At 40.9% G+C, this 14817-nt stretch overlaps 1 protein-coding gene across 9 annotated transcripts in view; it reads right to left on the reverse strand.

The window, feature by feature from the left end:
* Positions 1–14817, reverse strand: part of hdac5 (histone deacetylase 5) — a 321402-nt gene that overhangs the window by 290874 nt on the left and 15711 nt on the right. For 4 of the 9 annotated variants that reach the window (XM_073071646.1, XM_073071645.1, XM_073071640.1 and 1 more), the window contains exon 2: positions 7094–7227. The exons of 4 other annotated variants lie outside the window; for them this stretch is intronic. The gene's annotated coding sequence lies outside the window, so the exon portion shown is untranslated. Of the gene's footprint in view, positions 1–5078; positions 5148–7093; positions 7228–14817 lie in introns of all 9 variants that reach the window. One more of the 9 variants, XM_073071642.1, reaches the window with a different exon arrangement.

Below are 14817 nucleotides of genomic sequence, written 5' to 3' on the forward strand. Positions count from 1 at the left end.
GCTAGAAAGATTGATAGATTAAAAAGTGTTCCAGTGACCCTTAAATGAAGGAGTCAAATGTTTTTGAGAGTTAAAAAAAAAAGGCTATTTATGTGGTATTCCCTGCATTTTTTTGCGTGATGAAAATCACATTTATTGTGACTCCAGCTGGAAAGAATTCAGGGAGCTGATCATCTGTAAGTGGAAGGAAGTAGTTAAAGAAGAATTCTGTGTGTTGATCCCTGCACCTGGGTCTAGTGCACAGACCAAGATTCTGCTAGACTTCTTGGCTTCTACCTTTCAACCTGAGTTCAAGACTCCAGATGATTCAAGGTTTGGTCAATGCAATTTCCAGTACAGTACAGTCGGCCCTCCTTATCTGCGAGGGATTGGTTCCAGGACCCCTCGCGGATACCAAAATTCGCGGATGCTCAAGTCCCTTATTCAACCTGTCTCAATGAGGTGGACCTTAGGACCCAGTGGAACATGAAACCTTATTTAACCTGTCTCAGTGTGGTGGACATTAAGACCCGGCGCCGGAGCTCTGAATCCACAGTGTTTCTGTTCATGAAAATAATCACGATCATGGTTGAAAATAAAGTGGAAATAATAAAGCGATCTGAAAGAGGTGAAACACCATCGGTCATTGGAAAAGCATTAGGCTACGTCGGTCAACAATTGGAACAATTTTAAAGGATAAAGTGAGAAAGGCTCTGCCCCAATGAAAGCTACAATTATTACTAAGCAACGCAGTGGTTTAATTATTGGGTTTTGGTCCTCCACATCAACCCAGCACGGTGGAGAGCGCACTCGAAAGCGGTCTGTCACTGGATCAGCCCAGCGCTGAAACATACGTTCTTAAGTGTTTTATATGCATAGAAAGGTAAAATATATACTATATACTAAGACAAACGTTTGACTAAATGATGCTAAATAATACCGGATGTACCTGTTCCGACTTACTTAGTAAGAAAACTTCCGATTTTTTTCAATCCCGATCCACAATAACCCACACACATCCTCCTGTATACTTTAAATCATCTCTAGATTACTTATAATACCTAATACAATGTAAATGCTATGTAAAATAGTTGTTACACTGCATTGTTTAAGGAATAATGACAAGAAAAAAGTCTGTACATGCTCGAACAACGAATGCTGGATGAGCACTTCCGGTTTTTCGTGATACACGGTTGGTTGAATTTGCGCATGCAGAATTCGCGGATAAGGAAGGCCGACTGTATACAAGTGTAAAGGAGAACAAAATAATTGTTACTCCAGATCCAATGCACCACACAAAAAAGAGAAAAACAATAATAAAAACAAAACACAATAAATATTGTTGGCCATGGTGGATTTAAAATATGGAAGAAAACATTGAACTCAAATGGGTCAAGGTCAGTGGAAGCAAACAGATCAATTGTCTTTGTTCCTGCCATCTGCTTGGAGATGGACGCTACCATTTTCAAACACTGTTTCATATCCTCCATTCTGTGAGATGGAATTGCTTTGCTTTCTATGTTTAAGGTAGACACAATTATCTTTCAGGTATTCTGCTGGACTGGAGGTCATTTCCAAATAATAAGTTATGTGTGAGGTGTTCTTTGATGTAACATAACATGCAGGTTTGTGAATGCTCAGGTTGGTGCCTGCCTGGAGTGATTCAAGCTGGTTACTGAAGAGAACAAAGAGCCATAAATTACTGATTGTCACTTGCTGGGAAGAGGACAAATAAATGGATGCTGGCCTGGAGCAGAACCAATAAAAATAAGTTAAAGTTCAATCAGATGACCTACAGCCAATGACACTGGAATGCAATATTTGAAATGGTAAGGAACAAGTATAAAAGTGGACACTTCAAGTATGCTATCAGCTTAAACTCTCTCAAGATACCCACCATTGCAAGGAAGAACCCCCATGCCAGGGGCTGGATGAAAAAAAATTTGATCATCTGGCCAACGGAGATCCCCTATTTTAGTGTTATAAATTGGACAACTGGTCTGAATGAGTATTGGTACAGAGGGAACAGTAGAATTCATGTTCTAAACTGTTGGCCCGGGGTCAACATAGTTATGTTGTTGTTTGTACAGAGACAATAACGTGCGAGCTTCGATTAATTATGAGTTGCGTAGTGAATTTCCTAACCTAGTTCTGTTGACGGTCAACAATATCAGTATACTAGATTGATTGTATGTATGTAAAGTGATGCTAGGTACAGGAGTGTCTTCACATAAGGTGACTGACAGAAAATGATAAAGTAATGGTGGTGGGGGTGTGTGGCAGGATGGGTTAGTGGGTGGAGATGTTGATTAGCCTCACTGCATGAGGAAAGTACCTGTTTTTGAGTCCGGTCGTCTCCTCCCTGATGGGAGTGGGACAAACAGTCCATGAGGTGGGTGGGTGGGATCCTTCATTATATCGCTGGCCTAGTTCTGACACCTTTCTGTATATAGGTCCTTGTTGGCGGGTAGGCTTGTGCTAGTGATGCATTGGGCAGTTTTGACTAGCCGCTGTAAAGCTTTCCAGTCTGCTGCCATGCAATTTCCATACCACGCAGTGAAGCAGCATGTTAGAGTGCTCTCTACTGTGCATTTGTAGGAGGTCATGAGCATTAATGTGCAGAGTCAAGCTCATTTCAGCCTCCTCAGAAAGTATAGGCATTGGTGAGTTTTCTTGATTTGTATAGGATGTGTTTTGGGACCATGAGAGGTTGTGTGAGATGTGCACTCCCAGGAGAATGAAACTGCTCACAGTTTCTATTGCTGTGCTACTGATGTAAAGAGGGATGTGAGTCTGAAGTCAATAACCATCCCCTTTGTATTGTTGACATTGAGGAAGAGCTTATTTGCCTGGCACTAGGCCTTGAGCTTTTTCACCTCCTCACTGTAGGCCATCTTATTATTGTTGGTGATGAGTCCCACCACTGTTATGTCACTGGTGAACTTGACAACATGATTACTCGGGTGTTTGGTCGTGCATTGTGTGAGCAGAGTGTACAGCAATAGGATCAGCACACAGCCCGGTCCCCTCCAACCTCCTTGTTGAGGACGATTGGAAGGGCGGAACAGAGCTGTTCTGTTGGTAAGCATATTGATGAGTGTCCAGTGTGGCAGGACTGCAGTTTTGATACATGCCATTACCAGCCATTCAAAACGCTTCATGATGATTTGCATCAGTGTGACTGTGCAGTAGTCATTTAGTTCTGAGGGTGTAGAGTTCTTTGGTATAGAGATTATAGTGACTGATTTGAAGAATGTGGGGACCGCAGCCTGGATAAGTGAAGTGTTGAAGATATCCATGGAGACATCAGTGGACTGCGAGGTTGCCTTGGGTGTTTTGGGGGGGTGGGGGAGAAGAGAGGATAAGGAAGGAGGGGTTGAGTCTCTGCAGGGTCCTTCTCACGTATGCTGCTGCTACACACAGTGGCTACTCACCTGGAAGGGGGGTGACATGTTGCATGCCTCAAAGCATGTATAAAAGCTGTTTAGAGCATTAGGAAGAGAGGCATCACTGGTATAGTCAATGCTGTTTTTACCTTGCATAGTTACCATATAGTTGCAGTGACAGTAAAACTCCAATGTTTCAGTAGAGTCATACCTTTGGTGGTGTCAGCCTGGTAGATTTTCTAGACTACTAAACATTATAACAAACAATACTCCAACATGCTTCTAATAACTTAAAAAAATGTTACACAACAATTATAGCAGTACAATATATTTTTTAAGCAAACCTGGTGAATTTGACAGAGCCCTTGTGGGTTTATAAAGGAAGGTGAACATCAGCAATTGATGAGTCAGATGCCAAACTATCAGGATTTCCAAACAAGCCAGATAGTGGATTATCAGCTTCAATGTAAATACACATTTCTCAGGCTCAGGATTCTCACGTAGTAAGTACCTGTTTACAAATTTCAGGTGCTAGCTCAATAGCTGCCTGATTCTCCAACTATAACAAAATGTGAAGCACACGACAAAAATAGGAACAAGCTCTGTATATTTCACACAAGCAAAAAGGACATCCATGCATGTAATTAAAAACATGAACAATAAATCTTAAAAAAAATTATTTTTGCTATCTAAAGCAGAGTTTACATCTGATAAATGCATTAAACAATACATTTTGTAGGAATAGGTTAGGAAATACAGGTTTTAAGTTATTTAAATTTCATTATGAAATTAGACAGACAGACTCCATGGGGAACTGCAATAAATGAACATCCAACTTCAGACTATTTTCAGATGTACTGTTAAATATACTGATGGACATGAATCATCTCAAAAAGAACAAAGGTGATGACAAGAACTCCCTTATTACATTTAAAAGATTCAAAGAACAGCTTCAAGTTTGTATGGAGTTATTAGCACAAAATTCAACTTGGTGTTAAGACACGAAGATTGTAAAGATAAGATTTTTGCTCATGATGGAACCACCAGCAATACTGTAAAATATAGAACTTTTCAAACACTAATGCCTCACAATACCACATTTTATAAAGAACAATAAATTTGATCATTTGATAATACAAATGAAATTTCTGTGTAACATACTACAGCAATATCAAATTATTGTACGTTACAATAATTTAATTATTCATTCCACTTGAAAGTCAAAGTCAACATAAAGGGATAATGACATAACGATACATATATTATTTAAAGGATTTTGGAACTGAGGCACTGAGAAAGTTCCTGTTGCACCTGTTGTCTACAGTGATGACTTACGTAATTTTCATGCTGTGCATCTTCAAATAAAATTATAGAGTGAATTAGCACCAACTTTAGAATCCATGCACACTTAAAAAATCATGAACTTAATGGCAATATACCCTTCATGCACAAATTTAAAGACTATAGTACTTTACCAATAAGTAAATTTTAGTGGACAGATAACATGGAACTGGGATCCCAGCAAGTGACACAAAGTATGAAAGTATGATAAACACTATCTGGCAAGCCATATTCTAAATCATTGCGATTTCTGAACTGTTGAATAATAGACTTTCTCATTCATTCCTATTTTAACTGTCCTTAATAACTCATTTCTTTTTTACCTATAAATTGCTTTTGTGCGATATTTTAGATAGAAGTAAATATGCTAACCTTCTGGTTCAGACGTTGCATATTGATTCTTTAATCTGACTGATAAAGGTGACACATGGTTGCATAGGTCTAGGAATCAACAACACAGATTTGGAATAAATAATAACCTATTACAGGTTGAGTACCCTTATCCGAAATGCTTCGGCCCAGAAGTGTTTTGGAGTTTGGAATATATAATGAGTTAGCTTGGGATCACCATTATTTCTGACTCTGAATTTATGTGCTACTAGTAAGCAGTCTTTGTTTTACACTTGTTCATCACACATATGTACTTAAAAATAAAAATTATTACATACTATTAATATAATGAAAATATAATGTGTGCAAGGTAACAAAAGCAGTACAGCAGCATCAGGAGAATACCTGAATCAGCTGTTGAACAACAGGCTTTCAGTCTCCATCTATAATGCCATGTTTTGATTAAAAGGTTACAGTACACTATTTGCATTTCACTTATTTGAAAAAAAGTTTTATGTAAGATATAAAAACAATCTGCACTGTAGATCTGTTCTGGTGTTAAGATTTTCATCAGCAACAATCTTCACAAATTCAATTAATTTATCTGCTGTTTCTTGATCAGCAGATTATCCTTTTTCTTCAACAGTGATTGAGAAATCTATTTCATATGCATTATTAGTAATATTTGTACATTATGCCTAATCTTTATGTAAATAACATCCCTCATTGTTGCTGTGTTATCTCTTACACACACCCCTAACGTCTCATGTCATTATCACTATTGAGGCATACAAACAACTCCCAATGTTTTCTGTTCCTTTTTGCTGCTTAGCTCCACCCAAACAGATTCTGATTTTATACTCCCATCTGCCAAGCAATAATTCTTACAAACCATTGTACTAACAATTTTTTTTTATTTTTTTTTAAACTGTACTATCCTACCTCCTTTTCCTTTTTATCCATCGATCCTAAATATAGAACATACAGCACTGGATAGGCCTTACAGCCCATGACTTTGTGCCAATCATGATGCCAATTTATAATAAATGTCCTCCTCCTGTGTGTCATCCATATCCCTCCATTCCTTTCATAATCATATGTTTATCTAAAAGCCTCAAAATGCCTGGTTCCACTACTACCCTTGTAACCATTTCAAGCACTTACCACACTCTGCATAAAAAAAAATTATCCCTCATGTCTTTTCTAGATCAGCCACCCCCTCCCAAACTTAAAAACATGCCCTTTGATATTTGACATTTCTATTATGTGGAAAAGATTATAATTGTTTTATCTATACCTCTCAATTTTAAAAACCTCTAGCAGATCTACCCTTAGCCTCCAACTCTGAAAGGAGAATAATCCAATTCTGTCCAACCTTACTTTATAGTACATACCTTCTGATCCAGACAACATCCTGGTAAACCTCTTCTGTGCCCTTTTTGAGTTTCTACATTCTTCCTACAATGGGACACGAGAACTGTACACAATATTCTCTAAGTGCAGTCTGACTAAAGTTTTCTGTAGCTGCAGCATGACTTCCTTCCTCCTATACTCAACACCCCTACCAATGAAGTCAAGCATGCCACATGCATTACTTATCAACAAAACGTTAATTTCCTGTAATATTTCATTTTTACCTTTGATTCACCCTACAGCCACATTTCTCCAAAGGTAATTGCATCAGACTTTCACTACTTATGCTGTCAATTCTTCAATCTTGTTTCAGATACAGTGGGCATTTAGATACATATGACTTAAGTTGAAGGCATGAATAATTTTCCTAACTCTAACCTATTTACTGCCCGTCTTTACGCTATACATTTTAGTATGTTTTTCACTTCTAACTTTTTCTCTCTCCTTTGCAACTCCTATGTTGCATTTTCTGTTAAGCCAGCTTAAATCCTCTTCTAAAAATACCAGCAAACACTCCTGCAATAATATAGCTTGCAGTCCAGTTGAAGAATAATGTGTGTGAATTGCCCTCCATTCTGTAGTTTCTTTCCACCACATAACTCATTGTCAACACATGGCATTGAGAGTAATCCTCAGATAATTACCTTTAGGGTGATGCTGCTTAACCTCTTTCCAAGCTCTCGAAAATCTGCTTGTAGGATCAATGTGGATCACAACTTCTGGCTCTCCACCCTATCCCTTCAGGACACTTTGCAGCCATTCAGGGGCATCCTTGATCCTGGCACCAAGGAGGCAACATAACAAATTTAACATCAAAAATGCTGGAAGCAATCAACAGATTAGGCATCATCTGCGGGATGAGAAATGTTCAATGATTCAGATTAAGGATTCTCCATCAGAACTTTCTGGTCCAAATACTAGGCAACAGCTCCCAAAATACTTATCTGTTCTCTTAACTATAACATTTTCTATCACTATTCCTCTCACTCTTCAACCCTCATCCCTTCGTAACTGAGTTACTGATGCTAGCATTTCAATAACAAAATGTGCAAGTGAAAGAAAATAACACACAACACTCTTAATTACCCGTCAGCTTCCCCAATCAGTCTGATGATCACCAATTCTCATGCCCATACATTCTTCAGGTGCATTATAGTTATTTTCCCTTAAATTTTCAGCCTTGAGAATGCGCCACAGTGACTCAACTATTCCACTTCTAACATCTGGAATTTAAGCTGCTGCAGCTGCAGACATTCCCTGGGCATGATTATATGTCACTGGAGAAAGTCAATTTCCCATAAATCACAAAATGCACTCATTCCACTCAGTTGAGCTACCTGCCATACCTCTATTTTTTTTAAAGAAGTTGTTCTTTTAGGTTTGTAGGGATGGTTTTAGAGATGGAGAGGGGAATTAGGGTCAGATTAGGGTCTAGGCCAGGACTGTGGGTAAATTAGAGCTCAGGCTGGAGTCTAGGCCCCAGCTCCGCATTTGTACGTCAGTGATGCAGGAATGGGAGATCCATGGTTAGATATCGGACTGGCAGACCAGTGAGGTTGAGGGCTGGTGGTTCGTCCTCTTCCACCCCAGGATCAGTGAGTCATTAGTGGGTTCCAGGATCTTAATTCCAGGTGGACAGGAGGTAAGAGGGCCAGTGACCCCATAGGCATGCAAGTCGGCAAAACCAAAGTTTCAGGCCCGGTGTCCTGGGTCCTCATTCATCATCATTGGAATGTCCTGGGGTCAACACTGAGAATGACATCCGAAGGTCGATCTGAAGTCTGCAGAAGCTTGGACCTGTGAGTCGGCTAGCAAAGTTGAAGTCAAATGTCTGTGAATCCACGAGTCTGCTGGAGGCCAAAGAAAACAGGTCCTAGGCTTGGAGGACTGCTTAAGTGCGTGGGTGGGCAGGTGCAAGGGAAGGACAGACCTTGTGTTGGTGTTGTTTTGTTGCTTGTTGTGTTGTGTTGTGTTTTGTTGAGTACTTTTGTTCTGCCGTGCAATGTGAGAATGTCATGTTGGTGCCAGAATGTGTGGTGATGCTTGTGGACTGCCTCCAGTACATCATTTGGTTGTGCTGGTTGTTAATGCAAACAACACATTTCACTGTACATTTCCACACATATGCAATTTGTGAATCTGAAACAAAGCACTCATCAATCATCTGTCTTGAACTAAGGTACCTTTTGAACTGTGGGATCATACTTTCAAACCAATGCTAGCACAAGCCCTCTCTAGTTACAAAAAGATTCCATTTTTAATGACACCCACAAGCCAATTTTGTAAGTCAGAAGATACACAGAAATCACTCTCTATAGTAACCATACCTTCAAAGTATTGCAATGAATAAAATGAAAAGCACACAAGACTGATAAAGAGGGAACAATTACTATAAGTGGAGAGAGAGGAAACTAGTTGTGTCATTACATTCATATGTATGTGCTTTGGACTTTTGAATTCAATATAATTAAATATTATAACAATATTATGGGAGCTTATTAATATAAGTTAGGCATTGTAACCGAGGGATGGAATCTTTTGAGCTGCTCCTACCGATCCTACTTACTATAACTCATATTTTCAGAAGTCCCTAACTCAAGTCTGTACTCTATGGAGCATGCATTCACAAAAATGCTGTCCGCACACCAATTTTATTTGAGGCCCAAGTGCCAGAAGCCAAGAATACAAACTTCATTTAACAGCCAAGTCTTACCAAATAGACAGGCAAATTTCTATGTTACATGTTTACCATTTGAACTGAAAGACCACAACACCAGTGGTGAGAAGCACAAAGATATAACTGAGGGAGGCAGAGGAACTGGACTGTTTTGAATTGGTGGACTGGACCATATTCAAAGATTCATCTGCGGATGTGAATGCCATCACAGACCTCAAGTCCTGCAAGCCCTGAGAACATACTGAGTTTCCAGAAACCAGAAGCCCTGGAATCCCAAAATGAGCGATATTGCCCCACCCTCTGTGGGCGGTGGAGGGGGGGGGGAGCTGAGGGATTACAGTCTTAAATTAAAGAATTACTTATTATAAGCATTTGATCCTCAGTGCTTCATAATTGATTACAAAGATCACATAAATACCTCTATTCTTGTTAACCCACTGTTCTCTTAGACTTTGCTCAAAGTGCGTCATAATTTTTGAAAAGCAATGCGACACTTCTGTATTTTGCATATCATGAGAAATCTGGACTAAAGAAATTGTATTTTTAGGAGCCCAGCCTGTGCATTATTGACATTCACTACTGTAGTACAGCATTATCTTGTACAATTCCCATACTCTAATAACACAGTGACAATTCCTGTGAATTAGGGTACGGCGTTCAATGTGGTAAAGTTCAGAATCTGTTCTTTTGAATGATCTTGACTGTATTTCTCTAGCCCACGGCCCACAGATATTGCCGCTCCACTTTCTGTACCTTCAGACAGAGAGTCAGGTTTTGCCTGAACTCTGACAATGGCACAACTTTCCCCTTTGTTGATCACAGCACTTGAGGTTAGACTTAAACAGCAGGTGATTGACCGTGGTCATTAATCCACAACGAAAATGGCAGAAGCAGACGAAATGAAAAGGTGTAGACGGTATAGTGTGGAGTATCTGAAAAGTATATTTATACCAGCACCACACAACCAACAACAACCAATGTCTGTTATATGAAAAAGTTTTTTCAATTGAGGCAATTAAACCATTCAGGCTCCTTGAACATCTGAACAGAATACACTCTGATAAAGCAACAAGAACTTGGCTTATTTTCAGTCACTTCGTGAAAACTTTTAGAAATAGAAAACACTACATGTTTGCCAGCATTTCACAACAAAACAGTGATGGTTTGCGTACTTCATACAACATATCATTGTTCATTGCTAAATCTGAAAAGCCCCTTTCAACTGGAGAAGAATTTTCACCTTTCATTCTAAAGCTATGACTCAAGCTTCATTCAAGTCTCACCCAAACTCAGAGAAAAGCATGCATGTATCTACCCTATCTATACACCTCTATGTTGTATAACTCCACAAGATCTCCTCTGATTGATCTACACTCAAGGTAATACAGTCCTAACCTATTCAACCTTTTCCTATAACTCAGGTCGTCAAGCCCTGGCAACATCCTTGAAAATTTTCTCAGTACTCTTTCAAGCTTATTGATACCTTTCCTGTAGGTACGTGACCAGCACTGCATACGATATTTCAAATCAGGCCTGACCAATGTCTTATACAACTTCAAATGGCATGAAATTTTCCATCTTATTCTTCAAGTCTTTCAGCACCTCACCAGTGGCCAAGGACATTTTAAATACCTCTTCAAGGCCCCTGCGATTTCAGCAGCACTAGCCTCTTGCAAGATCCAAGGGCACATCTTCTTATGCCCTGGAGATTATTCAACCTAAAGTGCCTCAAGACAGCAAGCACCCCCTCTTTTGTAATCAGGATACGGTCCATGACCTCACTAATCTTTTGCCTCAGTTCTATAGAATCTGCACCTGTCTCCTGAGTAAATACAGATGCAAAGAAAAAAGATTATGATCTCCCACATTTCTTTTGGCTTCATGCATAGATGACCACGCTGATCTTCAAGAGGACCAATTCTGTCCCTTTTACTCTTAATATATCTATAGAAACCCTTGGAATTCCCGTTCACCTTGTTTGCCAGAGCAATATCATGTTCTCTTTTAGCCCTCCCGATTTCCCTCGTGTTCGCTTGCATTTCTTACACTCCTGAAGCACCTCATTTGATCCAAACTGCCCATACCTGATTTGTGCCCCTTTCTTCTTAACCAGGGCCTCAATATCATTTGAAAAAAAAAATCAAGGTTTCTTAACATGTTAGCTTTGCCTTTTATTCTAACAGGAACACATATTTCACTTTTGAAGGTCACCCACTTACCAAGTATCCCTTTGCCAGAAAACAACCTATCCCAATGCACACATGCCAGGTCTCCTGATGCCATCAAAATTGGCCTTTCTCCAAATTAAAATCTCAACCCAATGACCAGTTCTATCCTTCTTCTTAATTATCTTGAAACGAATGCAATTATGATTACTGGATCCAAGATGCTCCCCTATACACACTTCTGTCACTTTCTCTCTCTTTCCCCAAGAGGAGATCCAATATTGCACCCTCTCTAGCTGGGACCGCTAGATACGGATAAAGGGAACTTTCTTAAACACATTTGTCAAACCATATCCCATCCAGTCCTTCTGTGGTATGGGACTACCAGTCAATACACAGAAAGTTAAAAATAACCAACTATCATAAACTTACTTCTCTTGCAACTTTCTGCTATCTCTACGAATTTAAAATCTTGCTAACTATTGACAGGTCTATAATAAACGTGGTCATCCCTTTTTTATTCCTCAGTTTCACTCATATTGCCTCAAAAGACAAGCCTTCCAGTATCTCCTCTGAGCACTGTAGTGACATTTTCCCTGATTAGCAATGCCACCCTTCTCCCTTTAATATCCCTCTAACATGTCTAAAACAATGAAACCTTGGAATATTGAGCTACCAGTCCTGTTCCTCCCACAACCAAGTCTCACTAATGGCTACAACATTGTAATTCCACATGCTTTTCCATGCTCCAAGTTCAAATGTCCAATATACAATATTTCCTTGCATTAAAATATACAGTATGCACCTCAGAACATTTGTTCTACCTTACTCATCAACCAGTCGGATCCTGTATTTATGTGTAGGCTTAACTTTCCCCACAGCCACTCCACTTTCCACCCTTCTGCAACCCTAATTTAAAGCCCCTGTAATAGCAGTTCACGTACAAACCACCCCATTTGTACAGATCCCACCTTCCCTGGAAGAGAGATCAATGAAGCCCTCCCTCCCAACAATGTAATGCAGTTTACATGTAGCTAGCCATCTTCGTAACTACGTGAAAACTACATTAGCTTCCCACTTCTGGCCTCAGTAGCACATGACACAGGTAGTAACCCTGTGATCACCACCCTGGAGGATCTATCTTTAAACTTAGCACCTAATTTTGTAAATTCACTTTGCAGGACCTCATCACATTTCCTCCCCACATCATTGATTACGACTTGGGCCACAACCTCTGGCTGCTCACCATCCCCTTAAGAATGGTATGAACTTGATTCTAGATGTCCCTGACCCTGGCATCTAGGAGGCAACATACTATCGGAGAACCTTGTTCTCGCCCACAGAATCAACTGTCTGCCCCCGTAACCAATGAATCCCCCATCACCACTGCTCACTTTTTCCCACCATCATCCCTTCTAAACCACAGAACTTGATTCAATGCCAGAGAGCTGACTGCTGTGGCTTTCCTCCGATAGGTTCTCCCCATCACGCTCCCAACAGTATCCAACATTATGTACTTGTTATTGAGAGGAACAGCCACAGGGCACTCTGCACTGACTGCATATTCCTTTTCCTTTTCCTGATGGTCACCCAGTTACCTGCGCCTTGCAACTTAGGAGTAACTGCCTTCCTGTAACTATTGCCAATCAATCTGTTTCCTGAATGATCTTTAGGTCATCCAGTTCCCTAATGCGCTCTGTAAGGAACTGCAGCTAAATGCACTTCTCACAGGTGTAGTCATCAGGGACACTGGAGGTCTCCTTGCCTTCCCATGTCATGCAAGAGGACAACACCACTGCTCTGGGTTCCACTGAACCATCTCAACAACTATTACCCAGCAGCACTCACAACTACTGTGATGAAGTACTTGAAGAGGTTCGTTATGGTCAGAATTAACTCCTGCCTGAGCAAGAAACTAGACCTACTGCGATTTGCTGACAGCCACAACAGGTCTACAGAGAACGCAATCTCACTGGTTCTCCATTCAACTTTGGAACAGCTGGACCACAGCAATACATACACCAGGAGGCTGTTTATTGATAAAAGTATGGCATTCAATACTATCATCCACTTAGCACTAATCAACAAGTGTCAAAACCTGGGCCTCTATACTACCTCTGCAAATGCATCCTTGACTTCCTCATCAGATCACTGTCATTACAGATTAGTAATAACATCTCCTCTTCACTGACAATCAACACAGGAGCAGAGGATATGTGCTTAGTCCAAAGCTTGTGAGTTGGAGAGCTCAGCGAGAGGAGGCGGCACACAGGTCCAGGAGCAAAATTTAAAAGGGGAAAGCTTCGAGGGAACTCGGCTATAACTGGAGCACCAATCGTGAGCTGGAGAGCAGGGAAGGTTCAGGCATAAAAGGGAGACAGTGCTTAGTGGAGCAGTCATCAACGGAGTGGTCTGATGCCGAGTGGTAGGGCTTTGGCAAGGTAAGCGAGTAAGTGGACTTTTTTTTCCCCTTGCATTTTTTTTTGGAGGAATAGAGAACATGTCTGTAGGGTTAGTACTTTGCTCTGAATATCAGATGTGGAAATCCTGGGAATCTTCCAGTCTCGCAGATGGCCACATCTGCACAGGTGCACCGAGATGCAGCTTCTGCGAGTCCATGTTAGAGATCTGGAGCTGCGGCTTGATGACCTACAGATTAGGGAAAGTGAGTAGGAGATAGGTAGGAGCGACAAGGAGTTAGTCACCCCAAGGTTGCAGGAGTAAGATAAGTGGGTGACTGTCAGTAAAGGGATGGGAAGAGCTTAGATAGTACAGAACACCCGTGTGGCCATCACCCTCAGTAATCGTTAGCTCGTTTTGGATGTGGTTGGGGGGGGTGACCTGACAGAGGACGACCACGGCGATCTGGACTCTGGCACTGAGCCTGGTTCTGTGGTGCAGAAAGGAGAAAAGATCAGGAATGCGGTAGTCATAGAGGATTCCATAGGGAGGGGAACAGACAGGAGGTTCTGTCAACCTGGTAGAGATACCCGCATGGTGTTGCATCCCAGGTGCCAGGGTACAGGACGTCTTGGATCGGGTCCAGAGTATTCTGAAGGGAGAGGGTGAACAGCCAGAAGTCTTGGTACAAATGACATAGGTAGAAGAAGGGAGGAGGTCCTGAAGAGAGAATTCAGGGAGTTGGGTAGGAAACTGAAAAGCAGGACCTCCCAGGGTAGTAATCTCAGGATTGCTACCTGTGCCATATGCTAACAAGCACAAGAATAGCATGATCAGGCATATTAATACGTGGCTGTAAGACTGGTGTAGGGGGCAGGGCTTCAGGTTCTTGGATCATTGGGGCCTCTTCTGGACGAGGCATGACCTGTACAAAAAGGACGGGTTACACCTGAACCCGAAAGGGTCCAATATCCTAGCAGGCAGGTTTAATAGAGCTGTTTGGGAGGGTTTAAACTAATTTGGCAGGGGGATGGGAAACCGATTGATAGGGCTAAGGAAGGAAAAAACAGAAATAAATCAAAGATAGCGTGCAACAGAGATCATAGAAAGGACAGGCAGGAGATGA

This window comes from Hemitrygon akajei, chromosome 18 (genome assembly GCF_048418815.1).
Source record: "Hemitrygon akajei chromosome 18, sHemAka1.3, whole genome shotgun sequence".
NCBI lineage: Eukaryota > Metazoa > Chordata > Chondrichthyes > Myliobatiformes > Dasyatidae > Hemitrygon > Hemitrygon akajei.